The 15,191-nt window shown below is 35.4% G+C and overlaps 1 long non-coding RNA gene across 1 annotated transcript in view; it reads right to left on the bottom strand.

Annotated features, from left to right (window-relative positions):
- Positions 1-10,705, bottom strand: part of LOC131380980 (uncharacterized) — an 18,632-nt gene extending 7,927 nt beyond the window's left edge. Inside the window, exon 1 of the long non-coding RNA XR_009209343.1 lies at positions 10,521-10,705. This is a non-coding gene — a long non-coding RNA (uncharacterized LOC131380980). The remainder of the gene's footprint in view (positions 1-10,520) is intronic.
- Between the last annotated feature and the right edge of the window lie 4,486 nt (positions 10,706-15,191).

Here is a 15,191-nt window from a genome sequence, read left to right as displayed (position 1 = left end):
GCCATTCTAACTGGTGTGAGATGGTATCTCATTGTGGTTTTGATTTGCATTTCTCTGATGGCCTGTGATGATGAGCATTTTTTCATGTGTTTTTTGGCTGCATAAATGCATAAATGTCTTCTTTTGAGAAGTGTCTGTTCATGTCCTTTGCCCACTTTTTGATGGGGTTGTTTTTTTCTTGTTAATTTGTTTGAGTTCATTGTAGATTCTGGATATTAGCCCTTTGTCAGATGAGTAGGTTGCGAAAATTTTCTCCCATTTTGTAGGTTGCCTGTTCACTCTGATGGTAGTTTCTTTTGCTGTGCAGAAGCTCTTTAGTTTCATTAGATCCCATTTGTCAATTTTGGCTTTTGTTGCCATTGCTTTTGGTGTTTTAGACATGAAGTCCTTGCCCTCGCCTATGTCCTGAATGGTATTGCCTAGGTTTTCTTCTAGGGTTTTTATGGTTTTAGGTCTAACATTTAAGTCTTTAATCCATCTTGAATTAATTTTTGTATAAGGTGTAAGGAAGGGATCTAGTTTCAGCTTTCTACATATGGCTAGCCAGTTTTCCCAGCACCATTTATTAAATAGGGAATCCTTTTCCCATTGCTTGTTTTTGTCAGGTTTGTCAAAGATCAGATAGTTGTAGATATGCGGCATTATTTCCGAGGGCTCTGTTCTGATCCATTGACCTATATCTCTGTTGTGGTACCAGTACCATGCTGTTTTGGTTACTGTAGCCTTGTAGTATAGTTTGAAGTCAGGTAGCATGATGCCTCCAGCTTTGTTCTTTTGGCTTAGGATTGACTTGGTGATGCGGGCTCTTTTTTGGTTCCATATGAACTTTAAAGTAGTTTTTTCCAATTCTGTGAAGAAAGTCATTGGTAGCTTGATGGGGATGGCATTGAATCTCTAAATTCCCTTGAGCAGTATGGCCATTTTCACGATATTGATTCTTCCAACCCATGAGCATGGAATGTTCTTCCATTTGTTTGTATCCTCTTTGATTTCATTGAGCAGTGGTTTGTAGTTCTCCTTGAAGAGGTCCTTCACATCCCTTGTAAGTTGGATTCCTAGGTATTTTATTCTCTTTGAAGCAATTGTGAATGGGAGTTCACTCATGATTTGGCTCTCTGTTTGTCTGTGATTGGTGTACAAGAATGCTTGTGATTTTTGTACATTGATTTTGTATCCTGAGACTTTGCTGAAGTTGCTTATCAGGTTAAGGAGATTTTAGGCTGAGACAATGGGGTTTTCTAGATATACAATCATATCATCTGCAAACAGGGACAATTTGACTTCTTCTTTTCCTAATTGAATACTCTTTATTTCCTTCTCCTGCCTGATTGCCCTGGCAAGAACTTCCAGAACTATGTTGAATAGGAGTGGTGAGAGAGGGCATCCCTGTCTTGTGCCAGTTTTCAAAGGGAATGCTTCCAGTTTTTGCCCATTTAGTATGATATTGGCTGTGGGTTTGTCATAGATAGCTGTTATGATTTTGGGATATGTCCCATCAATACCTTATTTATTGAGAGTTTTTAGCATGAAGGGTTGTTGAATTTTGTCAAAGGCCTTTTCTGCATCTATTGAGATGATCATGCGGTTTTTGTCTTTGGTTCTGTTTATATGCTGGGTTACATTTATTGATTTGTGTATGTTGAACCAGCCTTGCATCCCAGGGATGAAGCCCACTTGATCATGGTGGATAAGCTTTTTGATGTGCTGCTGGATTTGGTTTGCCAGTATTTTATTGAGGATTTTTACATCAATGTTCATCAAGGATATTGGTCTGAAATTCTCTTTTTTGGTTGTGTCTCTGCCAGGCTTTGGTATCAGGGTGATGCTGGACTCATAAAATGTGTTAGGGAGGATTCCCTCTTTTTCTATCGATTGAAATAGTTTCAGAAGGAATGGTACCAGTTCCTCCTTGTACCTCTGGTAGAATTCAGCTGTGAATCCATCAGGTCCTGGACTCTTTTTGGTTGGTAAGCTATTGATTATTGCCACAATTTCAGAGCCTGTTATTGGTCTATTCAGAGATTCGACTTCTTCCTGATTTAGTCTTGGGAGGGTGTATTTGTTGAGGAATTTATCCATTTCTTCTAGATTTTCTAGTTTATTTGCGTAGAGGTGTTTGTAGTATTCTCTGATGGTAGATTGTATTTCTGTGGGATCGGTGATGATATCCCCTTTATCATTTTTTATTGCATCTATTTGATTATTCTCTCTTTCTTCTTTATTAGTCTTGCTAGTGGTCTATCAATTTTGTTGATCTTTTCAAAAAACCAGCTCCTGGATTCATTAATTTTTTGAAGGGTTTTTATGTCTCTATTTCCTTCAGTTCTGCCCTGATTTTAGTTATTTCTTGCCTTCTGCTAGCTTTTGAATGTATTTGCTCTTGCTTTTCTAGTTCTTTTAATTGTGATGTTAGGGTGTCAGTTTTGGATCTTTCCTGCTTTCTCTTGTGGGCATTTAGTGCTATAAATTTCCCTCTACACACTGCTTTGAATGTGTCCCAGAGATTCTGGTATGTTGTGTCTTTGTTCTTGTTGGTTTCAAAGAACATCTTTATTTCTGCCTTCATTTTGTTATATACCCAGTAGTCATTCAGGAGCAGGTTGTTCAGTTTCCATGTAGTTGAGCAGTTTTGAGTAAGTTTTTTGATCCTGAGTTCTAGTTTGATTGCACTGTGGTCTGAGAGACTGTTTGTTATAATTTCTGTTCTTTTACATTTGCTGAGGAGTTCTTTACTTCCAACTATGTGGTCAATTTTGGAATAGGTGTGGTGTGGTGCTGAAAAAAATGTATATTCTGTTGATTTGGGGTGGAGAGTTCTGTAGATGTCTATTAGGTCCTCTTGGTGCAGAGCTGAGTTCAATTCCTAGGTATCCTTGTTAACTTTCTGTCTCGTTGATCTGTCTAATGTTGTAAATCTTTCTTAAAGCCTCTGGCTAGCTTTATAACCCAGGGTTGTGTTTCTTAAGGACTGGAAATATCTCTTTGAAATGCAATCCCTAAGAATAATTGCACTCCTGCCGGGCGCGGTGGCTCACGCTTGTAATCCCAGCACTTTGGGAGGCCGAGGTGGGCGGATCACGAGGTCAGGAGATCGAGACCACGGTGAAACCTTGTCTCTACTAAAAATACAAAAAATTAGCCGGGCATGGTGGCGGGCGCCTGTAGTCCCAGCTACTCAGAGAGGCTGAGGCAGGAGAATGGCGTGAACCCGGGAGGCAGAGCTTGCAGTGAGCCGAGATCGCGCCACTGCACTCCAGCCTGGGTGACAGAGCGAGACTCCATCTCAAGAAAAAAAAAAAAAAAAAGAATAATTGCACTCCTATTTTACAGTCTCTGTGGGAGAATACAAGCCTTACTTAAGTGATACCTGGCTCCAAATTGTTAAAAGTAATGGCAAAAACTGCCATTACTTTTGCACCAGTCTATAAAACTACCCTCTGTCATGAAAAAAAGTTGACTTTTCCTTTGGGAAAAGCTAATTAGCAAACAAGGAGAACCTATGTTTTCACTTTCACTCCAGTGCCTTAAAATCCTCCTAACCTTTGTTTCTGTTGAGTGAGCTCAGACTGAGTTCTGATCTTTTTCCCCATTGGAATGTCTCATACACAGGAGAAGGGAGAAAAGTGAGGGAAAGGGAGAGGATGATTACTGAATAGCAATAAAACTTGATAAAGTGGTACAACTTTGAGGGGCAGTGAAAAACATTTTCGGCATTGTCAAATTTTAGCAAGAATCCTAGTAAGTAGTGAGGAATTATTGTTTAATGGGTACAGCCTTTCAATTTGGGATGATGAAAAATTTCTAGAAATGAGTGGTTGGGATGGTTGCACAAAAATGTAAATGTTCTTAATGTTTCTGAAATATACACTTAACAATAGTTTAAGATGGTGATCTTTGTTATGTATGTTTATCACAATAAAAATAAAAGAATGCTGCTAAGTGAGTTTAACCAGAATTCCCCATTCTCAATATCGAATCGCCCTCAATATCTAATCCCCTCATCCTCCAACATTCCCGAGATGATGTCTAATCACTCTCGCCTGTCTTTAGAGAGAGTCCTGTTAGGTTGGTTTAGCCAGAATTCCCCTTTATCCTCAATGTTTCCTCTCAGTAATTGTCCATACACAGATGTCTACCCTGTTCCTTGGCTATCAATTTTTATTTTTCTTTGTTGTATTTAAAGTTGAGCTCACTCTGTCTTCCCGCCTGTAAGACCTCATTGCAGAGGCTTCTATACCTGTCTCTATAGACACCACCTAATTAAAGTCTTCCTTATCATCTTTAACAAGTGTCATAAGTAACTTGTTTCTTTAATAGTAGTGTTAGAACTGTAAGTGGAAGATAATAAAGTATATATGAATGCACAGTAGAGCTCTACAGAGTTTTATAGAATTTAGTTTTCCAAGGAGTGATTCAGTCTAACATGTAAAAATATAAATAAATATGAAACCATTAGACGTAAGTTATGCAAATACCTCATTTGTTTTATTGTGTAATGTAAAAGTCTTTGGTCATTTACCAAATATGAGGCTGCTTCAATTTTCTTATGTTTATTAGGTTGAGCCGTAAGAAATTGCCTTTTATGTAGGGAAAAGTAGCTAAGTATTTGAAATTTACTTTCAGTTAACCGAAATACACTCCAATTAAAATAATGGTGTTCCACCCAGGAAATTCATCACAAAAAGATATTTGCCTAGGCACATTGTCATCATTGTCATTGAGTTATTCAAAGTTAAGACAAAGGAAAGAATCTCAAGAGCTGTGAAACAGAAGCACCAGGTAACCTACAAAGGAAAAGCTATCAGATTAATGGCAGATTTCTCACCAGAAACCTTACAAGCTGGAAGGGATTGGGACCCTATCTTCAGCCTCCTCAAACAAAACCAATTATCTGCCAAGAATTTTGTATGCAGTGAAACTAAGCATCATATACGAAGTAAAGATAGAGTCTTTTTCAGACAAACAAATGCTGAGAGAATTCACCATTACCAAGACACCACTACATGAACTGCTAAAGGGAGCTCTAAATCTTTAAATAAATCCTAGAAACACATCAAAACAGAACCCTTTAAAGCATAAATTGTACAAAATGTATACAACAAAACTACAAGTTAAAAAGGAAAAACAGAAAAAAGAAAAACAAAGTACAGAGGCAACAAAGAGCACAATGAATGCAACGGTACCTCACATTTCAATACTAACATTGAATGTAAATGCCTAAATGCTCTACTTAAAAGATACATAACTTAAAAGATACAGTGAGTTTCATACCAGAGATGCAGGGATGGTTTAACATACACAAGTTAATAAATGTGAAACACCATATAAACAGAATTAAAAACAAAAATCACATGATCACTTCAGTAAATGTAGCAAAAGCATTCAACAAAATCCAGCATCCCTTTATGATTAAAACTCTTCGTAAAATCAGCATACTAGGGACATATGTTAATGTAATAAAAGCCATCTATGACAAACCCATAGCCAACATAATACTAATGGGGAAAAGTTGAAAGCATCCCCTCTGAGATCTGGAACAAGACAAGGTTGCCCACTCTCACTACTCCTCTTCAACATAGTTCTAGATGTTCTAGCCAGAGCAATCAGACAAGAGAAAGAAAGGGCATCCAAATCAGTAAAGAGGAAGTCAGACTGTCACTGTTTGCTAATGATATGATTGTTTATCTTGAAAACCCCAAGGACTCCTCTAGAAAGCTCCTAGAACTGACAAAAGAATTCAGAAATATTTCCAGATACAAGATTAATGTACATAAATGAGTAGCTCTTCTATACACCAGCAGCGACCAAGCGGCAGAATCAAATCAAGAACTCAATCCCTTTTGTAATAGCTGCAAAAAAAAAAAAAAAAAAAAAAAAACTTAGACATATACCTAACCAAGGAGTTAAAAAATCTCTACAAGGTAAACTACAAAACATTGATAAAAGATATCATAGATGACACAAACAAATTGAAACACATCCCATGTTCATGGATGGATAGAATCAATATTGTGAAAATGGCCATAATGCCAAAAGCAATCTACAAATTCATGCAATCCCCATCAAAATATCACCATCAGTCTTCACAGAATTAGAAAAAACAATTCTAAAATTCATATGGAACCAAAAAAAGAGCCCATGTAGCCAAAGGAAGTCTAAGCAAAAAGAACAAATCTGCAATCATTACACTATCTGATTTCAAACTATACTATAAGTCCATAGTCACCAAAACAGCATGGTACTGGTATAAAAATAGGCACATAGGCCAATGGAACTGAATAGAGAAAGCAGAAATAAGTGCAAATACTTAAGAGCCAGCTCATCTTCAACAAAGCAAACAAAAACATAAAGTGGTGAAAGGACAGCCTTTTCAACAAATGGTGCTGCGATAACTGGCTAGCTACCTGTAGGAAAATGAAACTCAATCCTCATCTCTCACCTTATACAAAAATCGATTTCAGCTGGATTAAGGACTTAAACCTAAGACCTGAAACTATACAAATTCTAGAAGATAACATTGGAAAAACCCTTCTAGACATTGGATTAGGCAAGGATTTCATGACCAAGAACCCAAAAGCAAATGCCATAAAAACAAAGACAAATAGCTAGGACCTAATTAAACTGAAGGGCTTTTGCATGGTAAAAGAAACAGTCAGCAGAATAAACAGCCATCCCACAGAGTGGGAGAAAATCTTCACAATCCATACATCTGACAAAAGACTAATATCCAGACTCTACAATGAACTCAAACAAATCAGTAAGAAAAAAAAATCCCATCAAAAAGTGGGCTAAAGACATGAATAGGCATGAATAGATAATTCTTAAAAGAAGATATACAAATGGCCAAGAAACATATGAAAAGTGTTCAGTATTACTAATGATCAGGGAAATGCAAATCAAAATCACAATGTGATACCATCTCACTCCTGCAAGAATGGCCATAATCAAAAAATACTAGATTCTGGCATGGATGCAGTGAACAGAGAATACTTCTACACTGCTGTTGGGAATGTAAACTAGTACAGCCACTATGGAAAACAATGTGGAGCTTTTTTAAATAACTAAAAGTAGAACTACCATTTGATCCAACAATCCCACTACTGGGTATCTACTCAGAGGGAAAGAAGTCATCAGTCGAAAAAGATACTTGAACACGCATGTTTACAGCAGCACAATTCACAACTGCAAACTTGTAGAACCATGTGTACACACACATGCATAGATACATATATACCAGTTTTTTTTTACTCATTCACTGATTGATGGGCATTTGGGATGGTTCCACAAGTTTGCAATTGTGAATTGTGCTTCTGTAAACATGCGTGTGCAAGTATCTTTTTCGACTGATGACTTCTTTCCCTCCAAGTAGATACCCAGTAGTGGGATTGTTGGATCAACAATATATATGAATAATGGAATACTATGCATCTGTAAAAAGGAATTAATTAACAGCATTGACAGTGACCTGTATGAAATTAGAGACTATTATTCTAAGTGAAATAACTCAGGAATGGAGAATCAAACATTGTATGTTCTCACTGATATGTAGGAGCTAAGTTATGAGGATGCAAATGCATAGAATGATGCAATGGATTTTGGGGACTTAGGTGGAAGAGTAGAAGGACAGCAAGAGATAGAAAACTACAAATATGGTGCAGTGTAAACTGCTCGGGTGATGGGTGCACCAAAACCTCACAAATCACCACTACAGAACTTACTCATGTAACCAAATACCACCTGTACCCCAATAAGTTATGGAAAAAATAAGTAAATAATAAAATAATGGTCTTTCTTTAAGAGTAATTTTGGCAGCATCTTCATGATTTAGCATTTTGTATATTATAAAATGTGATAGTAGATATTATAATTAATAACTATCCAATGAGTTGTTAAGGCCCAGTTAGATTAGTGTCACAATTTTGTGAAAGACAATTACTTTAAGAGTAATTTCTGATTTTCTCTCCCTCTGAATTTATCCTCATATGTAAAGAAAAACATTGTCTCCCAAATAACATCTAGTATTCCAGAAATAAACAGAACAGATGCACGTACAGCTGAAGACAGCACATAAATATGCATTTCAATCATTTGTCTCTTACCTATTTTTGCAATTGTAAATTATGGTCTTTTTAAATTAGAGTAGACAATAGATGGTGAAGAGTTAGTTTAAGTGATGTTTCCTTTAATATAGACTACTGTGCCAACTGATCTCTCACTACAACGATTTACTCACTCACTACAACAATTTATTTACTGCATTAAAATACATTGGATTAAATAGGCATTTCAGCCACATTTGCGTATCATGAGTCTGACTTTAGCAGGATGGCATTGTAGTGTACTCACTCTATCTAAAAGAAAGAAGAATGATGGATAATGTGAGCCTGGTAAGAAAACATACTCGAAAATGACAAGATTCAGCATAAGAAATTCAATTTCTATCCTGTTTTCTTTTGTGGGAAAAAAATATCCATGGATTTAATCATAATATGATTTTAACAAAAATGAGTTTCACAGAGAGCAAACTAATGTCCTGCTGAAATTCATTAGCATCTTCTTATATACGTCATTATGTTTGTAAATAAAACTATGTGTGTGTGTGTGTGTGTGTGTGTCTACTCACACACACATAGACCATACATACAGCAGGGAATAATATTCAGTGGGTCTTTGACGAATGAGAGTGTTGGGTTTCAGAGAATGGTATCTTGAAGTATGGTGCTTTGGCACGCTGAGTACTTTGAATTGAAGGATGTTGGAAGTGCCTCAGAAACAAACTAAAACTTTTTGTAAAAATTTTAACAGTTACAAAATTATGGCAGTGAAAGGGATCTGATCTGACCAACACCACCTTGCCTTTAACCTCCAAACTGCCCTTAGGTATTCTTGGGCTTGGGCCAAGCTCACTTTGGAAGAAATGTTGCTTATAGTTTAAATGAGAATAGCCCATCCCCAAAACTAAACTACCTGTGTAAAACTAATAAATGACCAACACGTTAGGAGGATGAGAGGAGCCTGAATTCTGCTAATGTGTAGACATAAATGATTTCCAGCCATTATTCTAGAGGTTACAAGATTTGCAACTTCCCCAATTATGCCTGCAGATAACATCACTATTGTAGAACCTTAGACTGGCTTTTTGGGTGAGATGTCTTTCAGGTTTTTGCATTTTGGATGACTGATCACTCAACTCCCGTTGCTTCTACCCAGACCCCCAACCCATCCTGTAGCCCCACCAAGGAGCTGACTCAGCATGCGCGAGGACCATTTTCCACACCTCTGTGATTACATTCCCAACCCATCAACAGCACCCATTCCCTTTCCTGCCAAGCTGTCCTTGAAAAACCCTAGACTACAAATTTTGGGGGAGGCTGGTTTGAGTAATAATATAACTCCAATATCCCATTCAGTTGATTCACAGTGAATTAAACTCTTTCTCTATTGCAATTCCTCTGTCTGATAAATTGGCTTTATGTGGGCAGTGGGCATTAATGTAATAGACATCTAGATTTGTAGAAGTATAAAATGTTCAGATTATTTTGGCTACCATATTTTAGTTCTTCATTTTCTATTAAATTGATGTAATTTTGCTGATAATCATAAAAAAGTCTATCATTTTAAATCGGAATATTTGAGGCCCTTAATATAAACGTATGATTAGTGAAGTCAAACTAATTCTTGAAGTGGGGGAATTTCAGTATGTCCTAGAGTGTAATAATATAATCAGATTATTTGGGAAAAATGTACAAGTACTCATGCACAAACACAATCATACATGTATGTATATTTTTTATATATAAATATATACTATATATGATATACATAAATATATATGAAATATATATACATACACACACACACACACACACACACACATACACATACACATATATTTGGCATCTGTGGGAATTGTAAGGTTCAGTACCTTTCCTTACCCAGCATAAGGATCACAGCCAACACAACTATAACAAAAGACAGGCTAACAAGATAAAAATATCAGAAATTTAATCAAGGTTTCATGTCACATGGAAGCCTTCAGAAACACAGACCCGAAGACTCAAGGAAAACTGTCTATTTTTATGCTTGAAAACAATGAAGAATAGACAGACCTAGACATGTAATTGGACAAAAAGGATATGATCTAATGGTAATAAATTGAGGAAACTCAGTTTTCTGAATTTGTGGTACACTTCCTTGCTAACTTCTTTGAACCACCTCTTCTGCTCTTGTCTGCTCTCCCCACAACTTTTCCTAAAGTAACACATTCTGCAACTTCTTCCTGTTTCTATTACTCTCTTCCAAGGAACTGCCTCAATTAGGTTCAAATCAAAGTGGCCAAAGCCAAGCTCTTTTTCTGGATGCACATGTAGCCCACTAGAGATAGATGCTTTCTTGATACAATAATTATAGGTTTTATAATTTAATCTAATGTTTTTCTTTCTTCATCCAGCCATTTCAGGGATTTCCACTGGGTCACTACCCTCAACATTTCCTAATTCTTCTGTTCATATGTGACTTACAATTTCCTTGCCCAGATGCTGACTTTTCCAGACTTCTCTCACAACTTCCCTCTCTGGTGCACTGAGTGGCATACAATTTTCTGTTGCTCATTCAGCAAATATCTAGCCAAGAAGTAGGATATCAGTTTTCTCTTTGTAGAGATATATCCTTCCGCCAAACACATTCGTTTGAAGTAGGACAAAAACATTTCTGAAGAGAGAAAAAAAGATGCATAGTCATAATCTATTAGTCTAATACATCAGAGATTCTAGAGGTTTTTTTATGTTCTTCTGAAGGCTGGAGGTAGGTGATCAGAAGCTATTATCAGGACATTTGTTTTCTTCTTGTTCTTCAATATAACCAAAATGTATTAGAACACTTGCTTAATCAGAATTATGTCCTAAAAACTTGAGAGAGTAAAATATTTTATGTTAATTATTCCAAGTCTGAAAAGAAAGCATGCATTTTTTAAATGGTAATATAATTGCTACTTTCAAGACTCAGCCAAATGGAATCTATTAGGTGGATCTTATTTTTCTGGGACTTATTGACTGGAATTTATGATATATTTTATAACTATTATGCTACAATAAATATCTACACACATAACTTTTTTATATATACCTTCTTAAAAGTAATGTTTACATCTAATCAAGTTAAAAAAATTTTCACAGTAGAAAGTTATGCCATCCTATTTTTTCCCAAAAGCTGAGTTATTTTTAAAGAAATTATAGATTGAAATACTTAGAATTTATAATGCATTTTGAAGGAGGCTTAAGTTATTTTTATAGTTTCATCATTCCACTTTATTCTCTTTTCTCATAGAAAGAAAAATCTAAATTTAAATATTTGACAAAATCTGTGTTTGAGTAGATATATTTAATTTGCTTGTCTCTGTGTGTGTGTGTGTGTGTGTGTGTGTGTGTGTGTGTGTGTGTGTGTGTGTGAAAGATGACAAGCAGAGAGAGTATGCTGAGTATTTTGGCTAGAAATTATTGAATATTCTATGTTATTTCACCTATCGATGTCAACATTCACTGTTATTGACTCTAATATGTAACAAAACACACTGTTGAAAAAACGTTTCTTGTTTATAGACTAATTCAAGATCAGAATATACATGAGAAAATGCCCCCTACCGGGACCATCAAAATGAAATAAAGAATTCTGAACCTAGAGTATCTTACCATGATAAGGAAGATATAGACTTTAAATATGTTTGATTCCCTGAGACCAATTTAAGAATAAAAAACATGAAACAACAAAACAAAGTGCTTTCTGAAAAAAAAAATAGGGTAGTGACATAAAAAAAATTTAATTGAAATGCAAATTTTATAAAAATACCTATAAAACATTGCATTTTATATATAAAATAGAAAATATACATAGAAATATACACGTTTTCAAAGTGTATATATACTTTTTTAAAAAGCATATATATATATAAATGCATATAGAGAAGTCAGTTGCCTTGCCCAAGATCATACAGGTAGTTACGTGATAAAACAGGGACTCTACTTGGTAGATTGACACCAGAGTTCATATTATGGACAATGTTACCTTCCAATTTCCTAATTTTCTTAAAACATCTAATAGCATCTCACCGCTTACTTAAAACTTCATATATATATATATGAATGTATGTATATATATTTTTTTTTTTTTTTTTGAAACAGTTTCACTCTTGTTGCCCAGGCTGGAGTGCAATGACGCAATCTCGGCTCACTGCAACCTCCGCTTCCCAGGTTCAAGCAATTCTCCTGCCTCAGCCTCCCAAGTAGCTGGGATTACAGGCATGAGCCCCAATGTCTGGCTAATTTTGTATTTTTAGTAGTGACGGGGTTTCTCCATTGGTCAGGTTGGCCTACAAACTTCTGACCTCAGGTGATCTGCCTGCCTCGGCTTCCCAAAGTGCTGGGATTACAGGCGTGAGCCACCGCACCCAGCCCTGTGGCATATATTTTAATCAATTTTTTTTATAAGTAATTTTTAGGCTGATCATGTTTAATTTGCATTTGAATATAAATACCCTCACAATGCACATAGTTTTTCCTCTAATAAAAAAACCCAGAGTTTTAATAATTATTTTGAGTAATGTTGATTTATATTATGGATAATATGATATAAATAGGTGATACAAAATAGGTGTCTTCAATGTATTCAACTATGTAGTTTAAGAGTTGACCCCAATTTTAGTAATAGCTAAAACTTTAAGAAAATTTGAAATTTTTAATGGTACATTGCTTTCAAAACCAACAATAGAAGAGTGATAATGAGAAAACACTTTATAGTAGAAAATAAGAAGCATTTCTGGAATTATTTCATTATGGCCACAAGTGATTATGGATAGTAGTTAGCAATTGGATACATAAATATTTACTCTGTGGCACTATTTTTATTCCTATAGTCCAATATCAGTGCAATTTTATTATACACTGTCATTTTTGTCTCGTCCCTGTAATGAAAAACAGTAATTTTGTCATTCTGTGGTTAATGGGAAGAGTAGACTTGAGGTAAAGGTTGTCCTCAGGAAACAGAAGCTGAACTTGAACACACATAGCAACAGGGTAAAATCAAGCCTATGAATCAGAATGATGAGGACAATACAGGCTAATGAAAAAAGAGAGAGGGTAAGGATAAGTAATGTCAGAAGGATTAGAAACAAATAGTAAGTAAAGCATATATATTAAAGACTTCAAGTATCCTACTTAAGGAAAGTGAAGTTTTAAGGTCAGTGGTGAGATGCTATTAGATGTTTTAAGAGAATTAGGAAATTGGAAGGTAACATTGTCCATAATAGGAACTCTGGTGCCAATCTACCAAGTAGAGTCCCTGTTTTGTCACTGAACTACCTGTGTGATCTTGGGCAAGGCAACTGACTTCTCTTTGCCTCAAATTTCTCTTCGGTAAAGTAGGAATAATAATTGTACCTATTTCATAATATAAAGTTGGATAAACTAAGTTAATATTTATAATATTTATAAATCTTTAAAAATATGGCCTCTAACACAGTAACTGCTAATTGTATTTGATAACTAAAACACAAAAAAAGCAAATAAAATTTTATTGGCTTTTGGAAAATGAACAGTTTACTGACAAGGCATTGAAATATTTACCTAAGAAATATTGATAGCTGAGTTGATAAAGCTTTTTGGGTGATTTTTCTTATCACTCCTTGGCCAAATGACCATCCACAAGAGGTTTCTGTTGTCCAAATTTATTTTAATCAAAAGACAATATCTTGATCCCAACTTTCAGTTTGGTATAGTTGCTCAAGTGTCAGGTAATTCTGTGATGGCACATTAATCTATCTAGATTTCTCACAGTTTAACTGATACCAAGTCAAGGATTCTCACCATAGATGGGAGAGATTCAATGATGAATCAGCTATCTTAACATGATACTGATGTGAGGATAGGTGAAATGGAATGCCATGCTGAATATCAACATAAAATAGTCAAAATTGAATGATACACACACACACACACACACATACTCACACCCCACTATGGTTTCAGTATTCGTGTTCATCCAACACTCATGTTGAAACTTTAACTCCAATGCAACGGAACCAAGCATGAGGCCTCTAGGAGGTGCTTAGGTCATAATGGCTCCTCCCTTGTGAATGGGATGAAGGCCCTTATAAAAGACGTTTCACACAGTATTCAGCCCTTTATGCCCTTTTTCCTTCTGCTAGTTGAGGATACAGCATTTATTCTATCCAGAGGATGGTACAAGGTGCCATCTTGGAAGCAGAGGGACTTGTCCCTCACCAGATGCCAAATTTGTGGGCCCTTGATCTTAGACTTTTCAGTCTCCAGGACTGTGAGAAATAAATTCCTGTTATTTATAAATTACTGAGTCTTAGATTTTGTTTTAGCAGCATAAACAAAGATACACACACACACACACACACACACACACAGTTGAGAATATTTGCCAAAATACAGAAGAATGTCACAGATATCATCGCATTTCACACTACATATTTCAGGATTTTAAAAATATGACTGAAGTACCATTATCATACCTAAGAGATTTCATATTAATATACCACTATTACCTTCTACTCAATATTCAAATTTCTCCGATTCTTCTCAAAATGGCACAGCTTTTATTTTTTTATCTTTTTGTCCAGGATCCAGTGACTAATCATCGGTTGCATTTTGTTATGTTCTTTTAATCTCCTTTAACTCAGAAAAGTTCTGTGGGCTTTTGTCTTTTATTAACTTGACATTGCTCAATATTCCATGTCAGTTTTCTTACAAATTGTTATACAGTTCTAATTTGTCTGATAACTTTTTTCATTATTAAGTTCAAATTTAAACTTTTATTAGCAATACTGTATTGATTATATTATTTACTTTCTATTGTTTCATATTGCCAAGTACATAATGTCAATTTGATCCATTTATAGTGATGTTAAGTTTAATAATTTGGTTAAGGTAGGGACTGTCCACTGCTAAATGTTAATTCCTTTTTAAAAAAAATATTCCTACAAGTATATATACATTAAGTCCTTCAGAACTGTTTGAAATTGAGACTCTCTCTCTTCAGCTTGTCTCATAAATAAAACTTTTTCCATAAATATGGCAATTTTGGGCATTCTTAGCTAAAAATTTTCTCTCACATTAATTTGTGATGACAAACACGTCCAGAAAAGTTTACAGTGCCAATAACTGACCCAGGTA

Source organism: Hylobates moloch, unplaced genomic scaffold, assembly GCF_009828535.3.
Source record: "Hylobates moloch isolate HMO894 unplaced genomic scaffold, HMol_V3 SCAFFOLD_13, whole genome shotgun sequence".
NCBI lineage: Eukaryota > Metazoa > Chordata > Mammalia > Primates > Hylobatidae > Hylobates > Hylobates moloch.
The sequence above is the reverse complement of the archived record's forward strand: the minus strand, read 5'-3'. Positions and strand labels throughout refer to the sequence as shown.